This window comes from Sorex araneus, chromosome 1, assembly GCF_027595985.1.
Source record: "Sorex araneus isolate mSorAra2 chromosome 1, mSorAra2.pri, whole genome shotgun sequence".
Taxonomy (NCBI): Eukaryota; Metazoa; Chordata; class Mammalia; order Eulipotyphla; family Soricidae; genus Sorex; species Sorex araneus.
This window is the reverse complement of record NC_073302.1, coordinates 179,327,608-179,345,391: the sequence shown is the minus strand read 5'-3', so window position 1 is coordinate 179,345,391 and position 17,784 is coordinate 179,327,608. Positions and strand designations below refer to the sequence as shown.

Here is a 17,784-nt window from a genome sequence, read left to right as displayed (position 1 = left end):
AATTATACCAAATCTTATGTTTTTAAATATGATGCCTCCACATATAAACTTCACTACTATTAAAAATATTAAAAAAAATTTAATCCACTCATTCCATGCAATTAGAGGTCATTGTGGAACAAGGATACAAAAACCTCTATTTACATTGTTTTAGGTAAAATAAACATTTTTGAAAAACCTCTGTAGTTGTCAAGAGTTTTGATATGTGTGGCAGGAATTCTGAGGACTTCACCAAAATTTCAATCACTGTCTTGTGCTGCAGAAATGAGAATTTCTTAATTGGATTTCTGCTTCCGAGTAGACCAACGAGAATGGGTGCTCCTCTCCCCTCCACTCTGGCAGACAGTGTAGTGTTTAATTGACTTTTTCTAAGCCTCTTCCTGCTTCAAACCCCCTTCTTTCTCCACACAAGAATTCTAGAACTTGTAACAAATTACAAACACAGCAGCTTGAAGTTTGCAACACTAAGAAGCTTTGTCACTTTTTACCCAGCAGGAGCTAAGAAACAGAACTTCTCATCAATTAAAAATGAAAACACTCACACTGTTTCACTTAAATAAGTGAAAAACCAAAAGTTAAATAAATGAAGGATAAATGAGGTCAAAACTGAGTGTGAGCAAGGAGAGGGGCCTGCATCTAACTGGACTGATCTGGCCTATTCCTTTCACGTTCTCCTTCCAACTTCAGAGAGCAACTGAAAAATAAGCAGCTCGTGGGGCTTTGAACCATTCCAGTCTCTCACATCCATATACCTCACTTTCATGTGGCAAAATTTCATAAATATAGTCTCCATGAGTGTTACAGCATTATTTGCAGAAGCAATAAAGTAACTGACATGCCAGCCCACGAACAAAGGATGTCAAACCCGGGCAAGTGACCTGCGCATCGCCTCTGACCTTCATAGTCACTTACAACAGAACAGCCAGGGTGAAGCTGCAGCGGGAAGAAATGGCGTCACTGGCTTTGAAGGTAAATAGTCCGGCATGTACTTCTATTTTCTTGCTTTTGGAGTTACAGAATTGGACCCTACACTGAAGCATCTCTTTCCTTCCTTTCTTGCTTTGTAGTTCAGAGTATGTAAATGGGATTCATCTTCAAATCAACAATCTTTTAACCATAGGACCAGAAAGATAGGACAGAGGGTCAAACACTTGCCTTAAGTGCCGCTGACCCAGGTCTGAATCCCCACTTCCTAAATGGTCCCTCAGCACTGCCAGGAATGATACTGGAGCACAGAGTCAGGAGTCAGCCCTAAGCACTGCTAGAAGTGGCCCCACCCTACCTCCACTCCCCCAAGCCCCCCCCCCAAATCCCTTAGCCTTAAATTTTCACTTCTGAGCCTCAGACTAAAAGCTACCTAACTCCACAGTCTGTGCCCACCTGCTGCTCTGAGAATTTGAGTCCCAGGGACCTGCAGCACAGGGGACACTTAGCACAGCCGCGTGCCAGCTCTGCCTCCGGCACCCCCAGGGAAGGTCCTACACATGCACCGACACAGGGACGCCCGTCAATGGCACCTGAAGATGCTCTCTGGGGGGTCAGCCCACAGATCTGGACCAACCTACATGGCCCAGGAAGAACATACCAAACCTGGGCATCCATCAGTCATTTCCTGAACCCCCAACAGCCAAGTCATTTTATTAGAAAAAACACTGCAAAACGTCCACCTCGACCTCACTCTTCCTTCCCCCTTTTGCTGAAAGTTCCTTTGAAAAGGCCTCGAGTCTCCCTTCTACATGGAAGACAGATCTGATGCTAAGAGACAAAGTATGTCAATAAATCCACCCTAACTTCTGTATCTGGGCATGAATTAAACAGGCTGAACCAAAAATATCAGATGACCTCTAATGGTATAGTGAGAAAAGTTACAAAATCTCATCCTAAATCAGTGAGAATGCAGATTTGGGGGTAAAATATTATTTCTTCCACAATTTTCACTTCTGGCCCTTCAACTGCCTTCATTATTCAAGGAGCCCTTCAGGCTGGGGGCATTAGGACCACACCTTGCCCAATGCCCAGTGGTGCATCCCGGTAGTGCTTCAGGGAATAGATGCAGTAAGAGGGATTGAAAGGGGCTGGCTTTGTGCAAGCACCTCAACCCCGACTCTCTCTCCAGTCCCTCCAAGTACGACCGCGCACTCCAGTCACTCTCGGTAATGAAATAATGAAGTTTTCTGAATAAAAAAAAAACAATTTTAGACAATTCAAATATTTTAAAGGAAACTTCATCATCATCATCATCATCATCATCATCATCATCATCATCATCCTGTTGATCGTCGAATTTCTCGAGCGATCTCAGTAATGTCTCCATTCATCCTAGCCCTAAGATTTTAGCAGAGCTCCTGCAGCCAAAGACCTCCGGAGCCTAGCCACAGCCATGCTCAAGGCCCCTCTCCACACGTTCGGACAAGCCTCACCCATGAAGGTACTGTCAGAGGCACCCAGGTGTGTGGGACCTGGGACTGGGATCTCCAAGCCTGCTCGGATCAGGACTAGGCCTCTTCTGCCCAAATTCCCCATTTTCCAGTAGCTAGGTGGTCACACCCAGGAACTGTTCCCAGCGCCATGTAATCCCACCAATGGCCAACATCCAGGGACTTAAAACCAAGCTCCCAGAAGAGAACGAGGCAGAGCGCCTCTTGCCCGCGCACCTGGCTGTCTTTCCCGGGGCCCCAGCTTCCCTTCCCGCCCCGAGCAGAAAGGAAACTTAAAGATTTACATTAAAATCCAAGTCAGAAACTCTACTGTACCAAATCCGTTTTATTTTGGGGAGGTGGAGCAAGTCCCACACCCAGTGTGCTCAGGGCTAACTCCCGGCTCTGTGCTCAGGAATCACTCCTTGTAAGCTCAGAAGACGATGGGGTGCTGGGGACTGAGCCCAGGTCAGCAGCAAGAAAGGCAAGCTCCCTGCCCCAGTGCCCTTGCTCTGGCCCCTGATCCCAGACCTTTTACTTAGTTTTAGCTTTATTCTATAGCAAGAGTTAGAAGAGGCAACAACGTTCAGTTTACAATATATTTGACTTTGCAATTGCTACACTGGAATTCCAGACTATCCTCAGCACGCTTAATGTTAAAACCTAAAAATTATTATCTAAAATTCTAGATTAATGATTGTGTTAAAGGTCAGTAACTTTTTAAAATGGCAATCAGAATAAAGGTCCACGTAGAGTTTTCCTTGACAGTATTTAACACAACATGAATAAAATTATCAAAATAAAATGATATAAAATTTGCCAAAGTAAACTAAAAAAAAATTCTTTTAACACTGATATACATATTAAAGAACTGATACAAAATCTTATTCTGTTATCCTTTTCCGTCAAGCAATTTGTTTTCCATTTGAACCAGTTGAAAATTCTACTCCTAGCAGAATTTAAAATGACAATATCTAATATAAAACTAAGGTAAGGTTTTAAATGACAATGTCTGGAATACAATTAAAAGAAAGTTTAACGTGTCAACCTACACTTTAACTTAACGTTATGCTTTATGCATCAGATACTTCCTCACATATTTCAAAAGTATGACTAAGATTCTCAAGATATTTTTAAATGATTTTATATTTGTACAAAATATAACTTAGCTACGTAATAATTCAAATAATTAATTCACAACTTAGTCAAATATTTTTCTTTACATGGGTTTATGTGACTTAGTATTACAGATGTAGCACTGAAAATATTGAAGTTAATTTTGCTAGGAGCAAAAGTAAAAACTATCTCCTTTATCTAGCCCTCTGTCCAATCTTGGGGCTTTGATCGTGGCTTGATGACTTCAATATTTTTAACTGTCATATAGCTAGCTGCCCAATCTCGAGCTAGATCTTGTCTAGACTCAGGTAAGAGGGAGCCTCAAAAAGGGTCAAGTCTAATTTAAACCTAACAATATTTGCCTTTGATCACCATTGTTGCAAGATTCTCTGAGAGGAAAGAATGATCAGGTCTAGCCTTTGAAATATACTCTCAGACCCAAATGACACAAGAAAATTTAGCACTCTGGAAATAACCAGGAAAACAGAAACCACTACAAGTATTTGTAAACCACATGCAGAGAATTCATCAAGGCAACTGGGAGTTCTAGAGAAGTATAGGCTCCAAGGACACAGAGAGATAGCACGGCGAGTGGAGATCAGCCTCTTGGGAGCTGGAGAAACAGAACAGCAGCTAAGTGCTCGCCTTGCCCGGTCAGACCCTGCTCAATCCCCAGCACCACCACCGTCTGCTTTCAGGAGTCATCTCTGAGTTTAGTCAGGAGTAAGCCCAGAGCACTCTGGATGTGCCTCCCCACAACCCAAAAAAGGGACAGTAGCAGCATCTCAGTTACTGGAACTCACAGATTACAGTCATCCAAAACAGGCTGAGGTGGCGGAGGATCTCCCAAGGCTGGAAATTACGGCTCTGCCATATAAAAGCATTGCCTTCCCATGGGGGAAATAGAGGCACTGCCAAAATACCATAAGCAAGAGAGACAAAGAGATGCTGCCTTTGACTTTCCTGCCTCCCAAAAGACACAGCCTGTAGATAATGAGGCCTTCTGTGCCCCCAGAAAAGTGCTCCTAGAGAAAGAAACCAAGAGCAGAAAGAACTAGCCAAAAGTAAAGAAAGGAAGAGGCGCCCACTTCCAGCAGTCCTAGCTTGTGGGATGCTTTCTTAGGCACAGGACATTGTTTCGTTTTTAAAGACATAAGATAGACAGCCAACTGCATGTTGAAAAAAATAATGCCTTTGATCAAACATAGGAACCAAGCGTTTCCTCTACGGAACGTAACAGGAAGAACTGCCACGAGAGTTTCACTTGGGGGAGAGAGACGATGGTCTATCATCTCCCTGGGATGCAATCAGCTGAGGAACAGAAAAGAAAGCAGAGATGTTCCAGATAAAGACACCATCATCAACAGCCTTGGTGTAAATGCTGGTGACACCTGGGGGCTGCCAAGCAAACCTTTGTGGCGCTCAACTGCTTGTCCTTAGGAAACCTCACTGGGCTTGAGTACCAGACCAGAGAGTTAGGGAAAGGAGGGGATTAAAACCAAAGCTATTCCAAAAATTATTCTGAAAAGTAACAGGAGCATAAAAAATACATAAATAAATACGCAGCCCAAATTCTGGCTACATTTTGAGTTTCCATGCTAAAATTTCTGAACACATACTCCCACTGTGTCCCTGAATAACTGCCAACAACACGAGACCTACGATGGGAATGAACTCCCCAATTCCACAGGGCCTGACCACAGTATCCAATGAAAGATGCAACATCACTGACCTTCCTTTCAGTATCCAGAGGTCTGACAAGGATTGGGGCACATGTCTAACAATCTTAAAAATCACAGTCATTAAGCAAAAACTGTAAAGAAAACTCAGGTCATTTGGATTCTCCTATTGACAAGTGACACAGCTCAGCGTGTGCTAAGTACACGACAGATTACTGCCCAGGTGCAGGCAAAGTAGGACTTTACAAAGCAGATAAATCAAAACTAAAATACTGTTATAGATTTAATACATGTTTAGAACTATTAACGTGAATAGAACTGTCAATGTTTTAAATCAACTGGAAGTTTCTACATAAACTGAATTCCATTTAACTCCAATTCTCGATGCCTGGGAATTTAAAAAACATTTATTTTACATTGATGAATTAATAGGTCTGATTCCTATTTTTATGCTTAGCGGTGTACCTCTTGTTCAGTTACATTCTAACTTCTTCTCATTAAGCACCGAGTCTGGTTTCTGTAATATAGGCAGTCTTTGGGGAATTTAGAGAAGAAATCCCGTCCATGTCCAATACATTATTTACTTATAAGCCACAAGTCTGGGCAAAGTAAATTCACATAGATATTTAATAACATTGCTGTCAAAAACCAAGCAGTATGACTGAATTTGTAAGTGAAATAAAGAAAGACAGCGCAATCTGCTAGTATCTTTCTGGCTTAGACTGACCTCACGTGTTAGAGACCAGATAAAATCAAAATCTTTATTACAGAAACACTTGCAACAAAAACCACAAACATAAAAATGTATGACAAAATTTCAAGGAACAATGAATTGAAGATATTAAAAGTAAAGGGCAGAGAGATGGCACAGCCCGGCGGCCCGTGCATTGCACGCCAGCCTCAGCCTCTACCGCCAAGCACGACCCAAGACGGCCAGGAAGGATCCCCGAGCACAGAGCCAGGAGGAGAGCCCTGGGCACCGCCAGTTGTGGCCACCTCCTCTACTCCATGCCATCCCCCCAGATAATATTTAAAGCCAATGGGACCAAAGAGACAGTGCAGGAAATAAGGCACTTGCCTTGCATGGGATGGAAGTTCAATACCTGAAAGACCACCAGGTGTGGCCCAAAACCCTGCTTCCCAAAATGATTTTATATATATATATATATGTATATATATAGACACACACACATATATACGTATATATGTATATATGTATATGCATATATGTATACACACACATATATGAAGTCAATACGCAGCAAAGGCTATTTCAAAAAGACTGTCACTAGTGTTCAGGTGGGAGTGAAGGGAAAGGGAAGGGTGCCAGGGAATCGAGTTACACTGTGTGGCCCCTTTAAATCTCACCTGCCCAAGAGGAAGCAACAAAACAGAGCTGTGGGTAGGGGGCATATAAGATTTCCTTGAGGTCTTGTCTGTGCCCCAGCATGCAGCAGGACAGCAGCAGAGAGGGGGAGCAGCGCAGGGGGGCGCGAGGGCGCCAGAGGCTGGAGCTGGCCGCTGAGCACTGAGAGGTGGGTCCGAGAGAAAGGCTTGGGCATCGGGAAGGACCTGGAACCACCTCAGCTATAACTTCATAAATACCAGGTGCTCGGTATACAGAAATCGTCATTACATTATTCAAGGGCCCACATAATCGCGGGTTCAGTTTTGGTGATATATTCTGCTAATACACCTGGTGAATGTCAGTAGGATACATACTGGAACTAGCACATGCATCAAAAGATAGGACTGTTACTGAATGGATATTACTGGCACAACGGTGAGAAGTTCTGCAATATTGCTTTGCAGATTTGGTCTGTACTAAGAAAAATAAAAATCATAGTCACTAATTGGGACAAAAATAGACATTCTTCAAAGAAATGGAACAAGCACTCCTGAAATTCATATGGAACAATAAGCCCCCACGAATAGCTAAATCAATTCTTGGGAAAAAGAAAATGGGAAGAATTAACCTCCCCAATTTCAAACTCTACTACAAAGTGGTAGTAATTAAAACAGCATAGTACTGGAACAAAGGCAGAGCTGCAGACCAATGGAACAGGGTTAAATATTCTGACACACCACCCCAAATATATGATCATCTAATCTTTGATAAGGGAGCAAGAAATGTGAAGTGGAGCAACGAAAGCATGTTTAACAAATTGTGCTGGCAAAACTGGACAGTTATATGAAAAAAAAATGGACTCAGATCTCCAGCTATCACCATGTGCAAAAGTCAGATCAAAATGGATTAAAGACCTCAACATCAGACCAGAATCCCTAAGGTACACTGAGGACAAGGTCGGCAAAACCCTCCAGGACATTGTAGGAAATGGTACCTTCAAAGATGACACACCACTGGCCAAGCAAGTGAAAACAGAGAGAAATAAATGGGACTACCTTAAACTAAGAAGCTTCTGCACCTCATAAGATACAGTGACCAAAGTACAAAGACAACCTACAGAATAGGAAACGATATTTACCCAATACCCATCCGATAAGGGGTTGATATCAAGAATATACAAGGCACTGGTCGAACTCCACAAGAAGAAAACTGCCGACCCAATAAAAAAATGGGGTGATGAAATGAACAGAAACTTCCCCAAAGAAATCCAAATGGCTGAGAGGCACATGAGAAAATGCTCGACATCACTAATCATCAGGGAGATGCAGATCAAAACAACAATGAGATACCATCTCACACCACAGAGACTGGCCCACATCCAAAAAAAACAAAAGCAACCGGTGTTGGCGCGGATGTGGGGAGAAAGGGACTCTTCTTCACTGCTGGTGGGAATGCCGACTTGTTCAGCCCTTTTGGAAAACAATATGAACGATTCTCAAAAAATTGGAAATTGAGCTCCCATTTTACCTAGCAATACCACTCCTGAAAATATATCCCGGAGAAGCAAAAAGGTAAAGTAGAAATGACTTTGCATTTCTATGTTTATTGCAGCACTGTTTACAATAGCCACAATCTGGAAAAAACTGGAGTGCCCAAAAACAGATGACTGGTTAAAGAAACTTTGGTACATCTACACAATGGAATTACTATGCCGCTCTTAGAAAAGATGAAATCATGAAATTTGCATATGTGGATCAACATGGAAACTATCATGTTGAGTGAAATGAGTCAGAAAGAAAGAGACAGACATAGAAAGATTGCACTCAGATATGGAATATAATGTAGCAGAGAGGTACGAGCTGGCAATGATGCAACTTCTGGCAGAAATTTCTCTGGACTTAGTTACTAAAATACAGAAATCCAAAACCTCGCAGCCACTACTGTGGCCACACCTCATATCTCTTCATTCTCAGCAATGGAAAACAAATTATCAAATGCTTCCTTTCCAGCAGGTCTGACATTGGCGGTGGGGGGGGGGGAGACTCCAAACAATAATAGTGAGTTTTTTGTTGAAATATTGAATGTAATCAAAGTAAAAAGAAAGTAAAGTGAAATTTATCAGCTACACAGGCAGGGGTCGGGGGTGGGGGCGGGGGGGAGGTTTACTGTGGTTCTTGGTGGTGGAATATGGGCACTGGTAAAGGGATGGGTGTTTGAGCTTTGTGTAACTGAGACTTAAGCCTGAAAGCTTTGTAACTTTCCACATGGTGATTCAATTAAAAAAAAAAAAGTAGAAGAATACAACAGCAAATCCTCCTGACTCTAAAATTATTTTATGAAAATAATAGCTGAGTTTTCCGCATGTAAAAGAAATCACTATATAGCCCTCATGAGACTGCAGAGAAAAGTGGGTGGGGTGAGGAGAGGTCATGGCGGGGGCGGGGAAATGAGGTGCAGATAACAGTTATTAGTCTCAACAGTCAGCATTTGTACTAAAGTAATAAAATTAAGATTTATCGTAAAAACATCATTTCACATTTTATCGTAATGAGCGAATTTTCAGTGGGTTTTCAGAGGGGCGGAGTACAGAGGCCCAGAGGGAGGGGAGGTGTGTTCGCCTCCTGCATTCCAGGCAAGTCCACACGGAAACCTGTATTAATTTACACAAAAACTGACACTGTCTATACCACTGTCATCCCGTTGTTCATCCATTTGCTCCAGCGGGCGAGTAATGTCTCCATTGTGAGACTTGTTGTTACTGTTTTTGGCATATCGAATACACCACGGGTAGCTTGCCAGGCTCTGCCATGCGGGCAAGAAACTCTCAGTAGTTTGCTGGGCTCTCCGAGAGGGGCGGAGGAATCGAACCCGGGCTGGCTGCGTGCAAGGCTAATGCCCTACCTGCTGTGCTATCGCTCCGTCCACAAAACTGACAAAAGGGCAAAATCCAGATGAATCACAAACAGAAAGAAATCCCACAGAAATCCCGAGCACCAGCTCCGCCAGGAAACACCCATGATGCCGCACCCCAACTCTGTCACGGGCCAGCGCTCTCCTCACCTGGAGAGGCAGCTGGGCGCCACACTGGCTCTCAGTCTCCACGCTCCCTGCCCCTGGAAACCAACGCCTGAGAGCTCCACCCACCCAGAGCCAACAGACTGAGAGAAAACCATCCAGCCATTTCTTCTCGAGACAGATGGACAGACCCGCCCGGCCAACACCAGAGGCCTCGCAAGCAAGCCACACCCCACAGAGAGAAGGCAACCTGAGGAACCCCAAGCACAGCGGCCCCGAGCAGGCCTCACTGGCCAGGCAGCGACCCAGCCAGCGCGAGGCCTGCCAGTCTCTGCTCCCAGACAGCCCAGAGCTCTCACTGTGGGGCTTTGTTCGAGGACAGGAACCAGGAGAAATAACTATAGACAATGACAATAACCTACGTGACATACACAGCACAGAGATTCCGTAGGAAGAGAGAAAGGAGCAATTCTTTTTGGAAGAGATAAAACTTTCCCACAGTGCAGAGAGAGTCAGGCTGAGAACTGAAGTTTCAACTCAGAATGAACCCGGGGAGACAGACCCTGAAACACATCACAATTATATTGGCAAAATAGCAGGGCTGGAGCGTTAGCTCAAGGGGCCAGAGAAGGTGTCTTACACGCGCAAGACAAAGGCTGACTTGTGGCCCTGCATGGCCAGGCCAAGCACCCTGGGCCCTCAAGCAATGGAGAGGCCCAGCAAAAACAGGTAAGAAATAGAAGACTGTCCGAGATGAAAAGAGAATCTCAAACACAATAAGAGAAAAGTCAAGAGTTACCAACAAGGGAACCACCGGAAGACCATCAGAGATTTCACCACAGAAGGGAGAGCCTGAGCTGTACCCAGTGCTGCGGGAAAGCCAGGAACACTCAACCCAGCCAGACCATCACCCAGAGGCAGAAGGAAGGGCTTTGCCGACAAGCCACCGGAACAGGATTCTTATCGCTAAACCAGATCTCCAAGGAGGAAAAAAAAAAGGGGGGGTGGTGGGATGTCCATGGGGCTTTCTGCCCCTTTCTTACTGAATCACCGTGAGACACACAGTCACAAAGCTGTTCATGACTGGCTTTCAGTCATACAATGGCCCAACACCCGTCCCTTCACCAGTGCACATTTCCCACCCCAGTGTCCCCAGTTTCCTTTCCACACCCCCCACCCCAGCCTGACTTTGGCAAACAAACCAGACACAGTTCTCTCCGTTTCCCTCTTCTCTCTCCTTCCTTCCGCTTCCTCCTGTCTCTTTTCTCCCTTTCCCCCTCTCTCCTTTTCCCTTTCGGCTCTGCAGCTGCAATTCTGTTCCTGAATGGCTATCATGCTTGTCCCTCTCCCTCCTTTCGGCAGTCCTTGTCCAGAGTGAACATTTCCAACTGTCACTGTCATACGGTCCCTTCTCGGTCCTAACTGCGCTCTCCTCCCCCATGTCAAGCTTCCTGCCCTGGACCAGTCTTCCCAGCCCTCGTCTCTACTGTCTTTGGGTATTAGTCTCATGCTTCGTTAGAAAGCACTGTTTATTTCTGTCTTGGGGCTACACCTGGCAGGTGCAGACACCACCTGCTCAAAGCTTACTCCTGACTCTGTGCTCAGGGATCACTCCTGGTTATGCTCAGGGGACCTTTGGGACTGAAACCCATGCCAACCATTGACCTATCTGCTGTGTGATCTCTTCAACCAAAGGGCATCTAAGAGAAAAACAAAACCCCACTTAAAAGTAAAAAGTGAGGTTTCTCTATTTTATAATGCACAAAAATATGGGAGAGAAGGAGAATGATCAAGACTCAATTTCCAAGTTAACCAATTCCTCCCTTGCTACTGCCGTTCTGTTAAGTTTAGGGAATGTGAAACCTCTGATATTTTATTTTTCAGTTCTAAAGTTTGTTTCTTTAAACAGATCTCTTTTAACCTGGAGAAATTTGATGAGAGTATTGGGTCACTGGATGTAGTTCCTTTTTATTTATTTGTCTTTGGGCCATACCTGGCAGTGCTCAGGGCTTACTCCAGGTTCTGTGCTGAGGAATCATTGCTGGCGGAGCTCAGGGGACCATATGTGGTGCCAGGGAACAAACCCCGATGGATGTAGTTTTAATAGCCGTCCGAGATCATTTTGTTCGTTTCAACAAATCAGGCTTGAGATTATTGATCTTTTCTTTTAAGAGTAGGCCATGGTGCCCTCATTCTTTTGTTGAATAATTTTGACTATATATAGGTATTTTTTGTCCTGAGCCTCTAGGTTCTATATTAGTTCTCTAAAATTCTTGGTTTTTCTTTATTTTCAATTTTAAGTAAATTATACTCACCGTAAGAAGTCTACTTCTTGGGCAGAAGCTCCAATCTCTGCTCAGTTCTTTTATCCCTCAACTGGACTGTTTCACTCTGAACTCTATGTAATTTAGAGGGCAATATGATAACCTGGACAGTTTAGCAGCATAACCGGGTATAAGCTACGACCACTGTCTCCAAGCTCCTACTTAAGCACTACCTTAAAACTGTACATTCATTGTCTCACACTGACTTTCAAAGGCCAGGAAGATGTCAAGGTTTCTGATGGAGCTTTAGCCTCTACCCCTCAAAGTGCCCTGCCTCTTTATTGCTGAGTGTATCCTGTCCTCAGAACCATTTTAAAGCTGTAATTTTTCTCTTCTAAGTCTTCAAATCTTCCCGCAAATCTGCCTGCACGTCTTGTTTCGTGTGTATATTTTGCCAGGTTATAGTTGTTCATCCAGAGTGCTAATGCTACAGAAATCACTTCAACATGGAAGCGTTCTGTCTCACTTCAAAAATGTACTCCTTAAAACTGTGTAAGAGTTAGCAGAACACAGTTCTCTCCTACTGCATCACCTCTTGCTTCATCGGCCATCTGCTCACAACTCACGACCCACATCAGCCTTCCGGAAAGATCTCCTTTTAGTGCCACTTTACCTGCAAATTTTGCCTAATGTTCCCCTAAGTCTTTATTTACATAGCTGTTCATGAGCATTAAATTATAACTTGACATGTAAAAAAATAAATAAAGCCACAGAATATTTCAATTAAAATATAAAGTAACGTGAGCACAAAAACTTAAAGAGAGCTAAAACTATCTATTTTTTGACAAATATTTTTCTCCTTTAACTCCCTTTCAATGGATTTTGGCTCTACGCCAAACTTCTCCATGACTCTAGACTGCCGTAGATGCCAGTAACATCATGTTACAAATTGGAAACTGAGGAAAAGAGATAGGGTGATTTGCCTAAAGTCAATCAGTAGCTCTAATAACAGCAAATAATGGTTTGCTAAAGTGCCCATGAGAAAATCTATCAATGGATGTCACCAGGACTAGGGGCTCATTGCAAGCTGTCCATACTCTGTTACTGCTCAGCTCCTAACTACTGAGAAGCTGAAAGGAATAAAATACAATAAAATACAGATATCCTTCCCAAAACGCTAACTGCATCCTATTCAATAGGGAATAGTTCGAAACTAGATGAATTTAAAAGCAAGTATTTTCCACACCTCAAATTGGTATTTTGTCAATTCAACTTCAGCAAGTTACCCATAATTAATTAGAAACAAATGAAATTATAATCTATGGCCAAACAACAATAGTACCCCTATAGAAGAAAATTACTGTCGTCTTCCTTTGAATAAGGTATTTTAATTGATCAGCTTTTTGGAAATTTGAAAGGTAAGAAAGTTCATCTTTCATTTCTGGTCTCTGAATAAACAAGAAAAGGAAGATGAAAATTGAGTTAGCTGCATGAATGAGCATTCTTTAGGTTACTTATGTTAAATTGACTGAAAAAAATCAATTTTGTTCTCCTTTAAAAAACATTTCATATTTTCAGCTATAAGCACTTTTAAAATACGTGTGTGTGTGTGTTTTTTTAAGCAAGTTATTTAAAAGTGATCATGGTCCCAGAAAATATGAGAAGTTTGGGCATTTTGTTTCTGGGTTCGCTTCCTAAAAGTCTTTGAGCTAGAAAGATAGTAGAGGGGTTAAGGCACTAGCCTTGCATGCAGCCAACGCAAGTTTAATCCCTGGTACCACATATGGTTCTCCATCTTTGCCAGGAGAGGATGAAGCACAGAGCCAGAAGTAAGTCCTGAGCAATGCTCAAATGTTGGCCAACACTCTTACCCAGAAATAATCCCTGTCTTAAGACAAAATTAAATAAAAGCCTCAATCAAACCTAACCCTGACATGTAAGAGGAATTCAAGTCAGGTTACACATAGGATAATTAAAGCAACAGCTATCAAGTAACATTGGTAATTATAAAGAAATTAGAAAGAATATTTAATATTGCTAGCTTAATTATAAATATTTTAAAGTGTATCAATAATCAAAAAAGGGAGTACTGCCCACCACTCTCCAAAAAGCCAGAACAAATATTTGGTTGATTGTCTAATATTTGGCTAATATTAATATCTATCTTGGTTTTTGTGTTGCTTTGGGAAGAATAAATCAAATATTTGTTACTTCCTTATAGCAAGGCAAAGAAGTACAGCTCTGTTTTGGCTTCTAGATATCATTACACATTCTTAACTTTCTATATATTGAGATTGTTTTAATGCCTTGGAGTCATTTTCCTTTTTGATGCTCAAAATATCTAAATTTTGGCCCGTGTGATTCACTTGAGATTCATGGTCATTTTGACATGTCCTAAATGATATTTATGGACTAAATACTAAATGTGAGTAATTACTTCTGACACACAAACAAATCTCGGAACTGAGCGTCTCTTGGCAGAAGTGCCTCTGGACTTGACATTAGGCCACCTTCACCGGGCCACTCCAGACAGGAGCAGGTGCCACCCCTCGCCTGCTCCCCAGGAATCCTGGTGGCCTCCATCTTCCAGAACCCATTGGAAAACCCAGGTATGGAGCAGCAGTAATGGCAAACGCCAGGCCTAAGGGATAGGGGAGGAGCTGGCCCTTCTTTCCTGCCCACGACAGTCCCCAGCTACTTATTAAGCTCCTTAAGGGCCACGATCCCAGAGACACACAAACAAATCTCGGAACTGAGCAGCTCTTGGCAGAGATCTCTCCAGACCCTAATTATTAAAATTTTAGAATTCCAAGACTGCATGGCTGCGACATCATATGCTACTCATACCTAGCAATACAAAACAAATTGTCTAGCATTGGCTTTTCGGCAGGTCTGAGTGTTGGGGGAAATTCCAAATAATAATGGTGGACTGCTGTCGAAATACTGAATGGAATCAAAGCAGAGAGAATGTGGAAATTATCTGCCACACAGGCAGGGGTAGGGTTGGGGTAGGGGGTATACTGGGGTTTTGAGTGGTGGAAATTGTGCACTGGTGAAGGGATGGGTGTTTCATCATTATATGGAATTAGTTATTTAATGGAAGTTATCTAATGTTATTTAGTTATTCAATGGCAGCCTCCAACGTTAGTGTCACTGGGCTGGATAGTACAACGGGCAGTGGCCAGCCCTGGGTGGGTCCCCAGCATCACACATGGTCCCCCCAGGCCTACAGCAGCGATTCCTGAGTACAAAGCCAGGAGTAAGCCCTGATCACCTCACAGTATGGCCTCAAATCAAAACAAAACAAAAATTCCTGGTCACTGGTTCTTAAGACACACATGACATGCCTAAACACGCACCAAAAACAGTCAATAAACTTGACTTGATCTTCTCAAACTGTGGTTTCAGTCTTACATATTGCTGCACTCATATTTATAGAGTTTAACAGCTTAGAACAAAGATTTCTTCTCCTAATACCACCTGAAGAATAAGGACGTGAAGTCAGTAAATAATAAAAAATTCAAAGTAAAATTTAACTCGAAGGACAGCAGTGACAGGATCGTACTGTTCTCCCAGTTATTCCCTGTCTTCTGTCCTTGTGAGCTTCGGCTGAACACGCTATCACCGAAGCCCAAGCCAGCCCAACTACAGCCATGGCATTTCTTCATCTCAGCAAGAATACCGTAAATTCCCTGCTAGGCCAACAACTCCGAAATTCATTTATTCCTCTGGGCACAAGAAACCCTAATGAGCGAGAACCAAATCCTGGCAAATGCATAGGAAACTTTGGCACAGTTTTCATTTTTAGGTACAGAGATTTCTATGCCACCTGTCAGATGGGATATTTAATAACCTAGGTGTTTCTAAATCATAGAAAATTAAGCAAAATCAAAAGCTATCAACAAACAGGCTCTCACATTTCCTATTTATTTTCAAATTATCAGTATGATGCTAATAAGGCTAGGATAATTTTCTAGAAGCATTTATATAAAATTTATGTAAATGACATTTGCTATAACCCTTAGTATGGAGCACTGGCAAAGCACAAACACTTTACACAGAAAGTTTTATTTTGCTGAAACATAAACCCTGCCGTTGTTCTTAAGAGATAAAGCAATTAACATACTTATAAAACCTAGGCACGTTTTAAATGCCATCTTGCCTCTCCCTGAATTGGGGAGTGAAACAATGTTTTGCCACAGACCAATCCTCTCATCAAAGACTTTCCTGAGCAACAAAGATGATCTTCAAAACTTTGTGGTTCAGCTTTGATATGAGGCCAACAGACTCTGAGTGCTGACAGGCCAAACCAGCAATCTTGGCCTGTGATCTTAAGAACCTTCTCAGCAAAATTGAGCCTTCCAACATGGACATTTGCTGTAGCTGCTATTTTGTCACAGAGAATAATTCTGATCTTTTTAAGTACCAGCGTACCATAATTTTTGGCTATCTCAAAATGCTCAGGGAAGCACTTACTGATCTAATAAGTCTTGTTTTGTCCTTAATGAGTACAATTTCAAGTGATCGTAAAATCCCACATATGGCCATAACACTTGTCGTGCACAATCTGTTCCTCCAAAGGCATTTCTGCTCTACACCATAAAAGCATTAGATGCAACTAGAAAAACATCTTATACCAAGATTGCAGGCCAAGGTTATAGAAAATGAATTTAAAAAAGGATGGCCACATATGGTCTTGGTTAGCCTGAACTGTTCTGATAGAGGAATAATTGAGAATAACGGACCGATCCTCTCCACTAGCTTAGGCTGTGATCCTTGGATGATAATTACAGCTAATCAGACATAAGAAAATCACAGGCTCTTTTTCAGATACACCAGAGCAGTGATTTCATCTTTTCTCAAAGCTTGCTTTGACTTTCCACAATTTTGATAGCATAGCATTAATTTTAATATTAGTAGGGAGTATTTACTTAGCATTCACTGTGATCTTGAAATTGAGGCAAATACCTTGCATATATCACTTAATTGTGTACTGAAAAATACTTGGCCCATCTAGCTACTAAGCGCAGAGACAGGATCACAAGTAAGCTGACAGCAGGGCTCTGGCCATAGTCCTAGGGAATTCACAAACATGTGTTCCTTTCCTAGGAAGGACTGAAATGTGCTATTTCCCACTAAATTATAGGCTTAAAGAGACCTGAAGGGACAAGGGGAAGAGGCCTGGGATCATACCTGTTTTATTCAGCAGTGTGCTAGGAACACAGCACTTTCCTAAGAAGTAAGGGGGTGAGATAAAAACGTCCCTCAGAGCTTAGCCTAAGAGGCAAAGCTCAAATCCACCCGCCTAGGCGGTGCGTAGGAGAGTTACACACTCAGATACCGCACAGTTGAAAGCTGAGCCAGTTTTTCCATTAAAGGCAAGAAAGAAGCTGCTCCTATAAATTAATTAATTGATACCTTGAAAAGTGGTGATGACAGTGAGATATTATAAAAGAATCAGCACTTTCATCTTTGCTAAAATTGACTTTATGTATTTGACATGTAAGAAAACTCTTAGCTTAAAGGTTAATTTTTCACAGACAATCACCTCTCCTCGCTTTACCTATGCTTTATCAAATGCACGGTACAAATCCTTCATCCAAGGATTACGACTTCACTTCATAATCAAGAAACACTGGTAACTGCCTTGCATGCAGTTGATCCCCATTCGATCCAGAGGACCATGTGCATGTGCTTGCCTGACCACCACCAAAACTAGCAGGGGTGACCCCTAAGCAGAGAGAGTAGCCACCAAGCACTGCTGGGTGTGGCCCAAACTCCCCCCACCCACCGAAAGCCAAATGTTCAAAGAAACTGTGTTACATGAGCAGTTAAAACATCAATCAAGGGTTGTGAGATAGTAGAGTGGGTTGTGATCTTGTCCTGCACGCAGCTGACCCAGGTTTAAACCCCAAGACTTCATATGGTTCCCTGAGCACTGCCAG

General features: G+C 42.6%; 1 protein-coding gene across 1 annotated transcript in view; it reads right to left on the bottom strand.

The window, feature by feature from the left end:
* FBXL17 (F-box and leucine rich repeat protein 17) overlaps positions 1-17,784 on the bottom strand; it is a 527,962-nt gene that overhangs the window by 340,067 nt on the left and 170,111 nt on the right. The gene's annotated exons all lie outside the window — the stretch shown is intronic.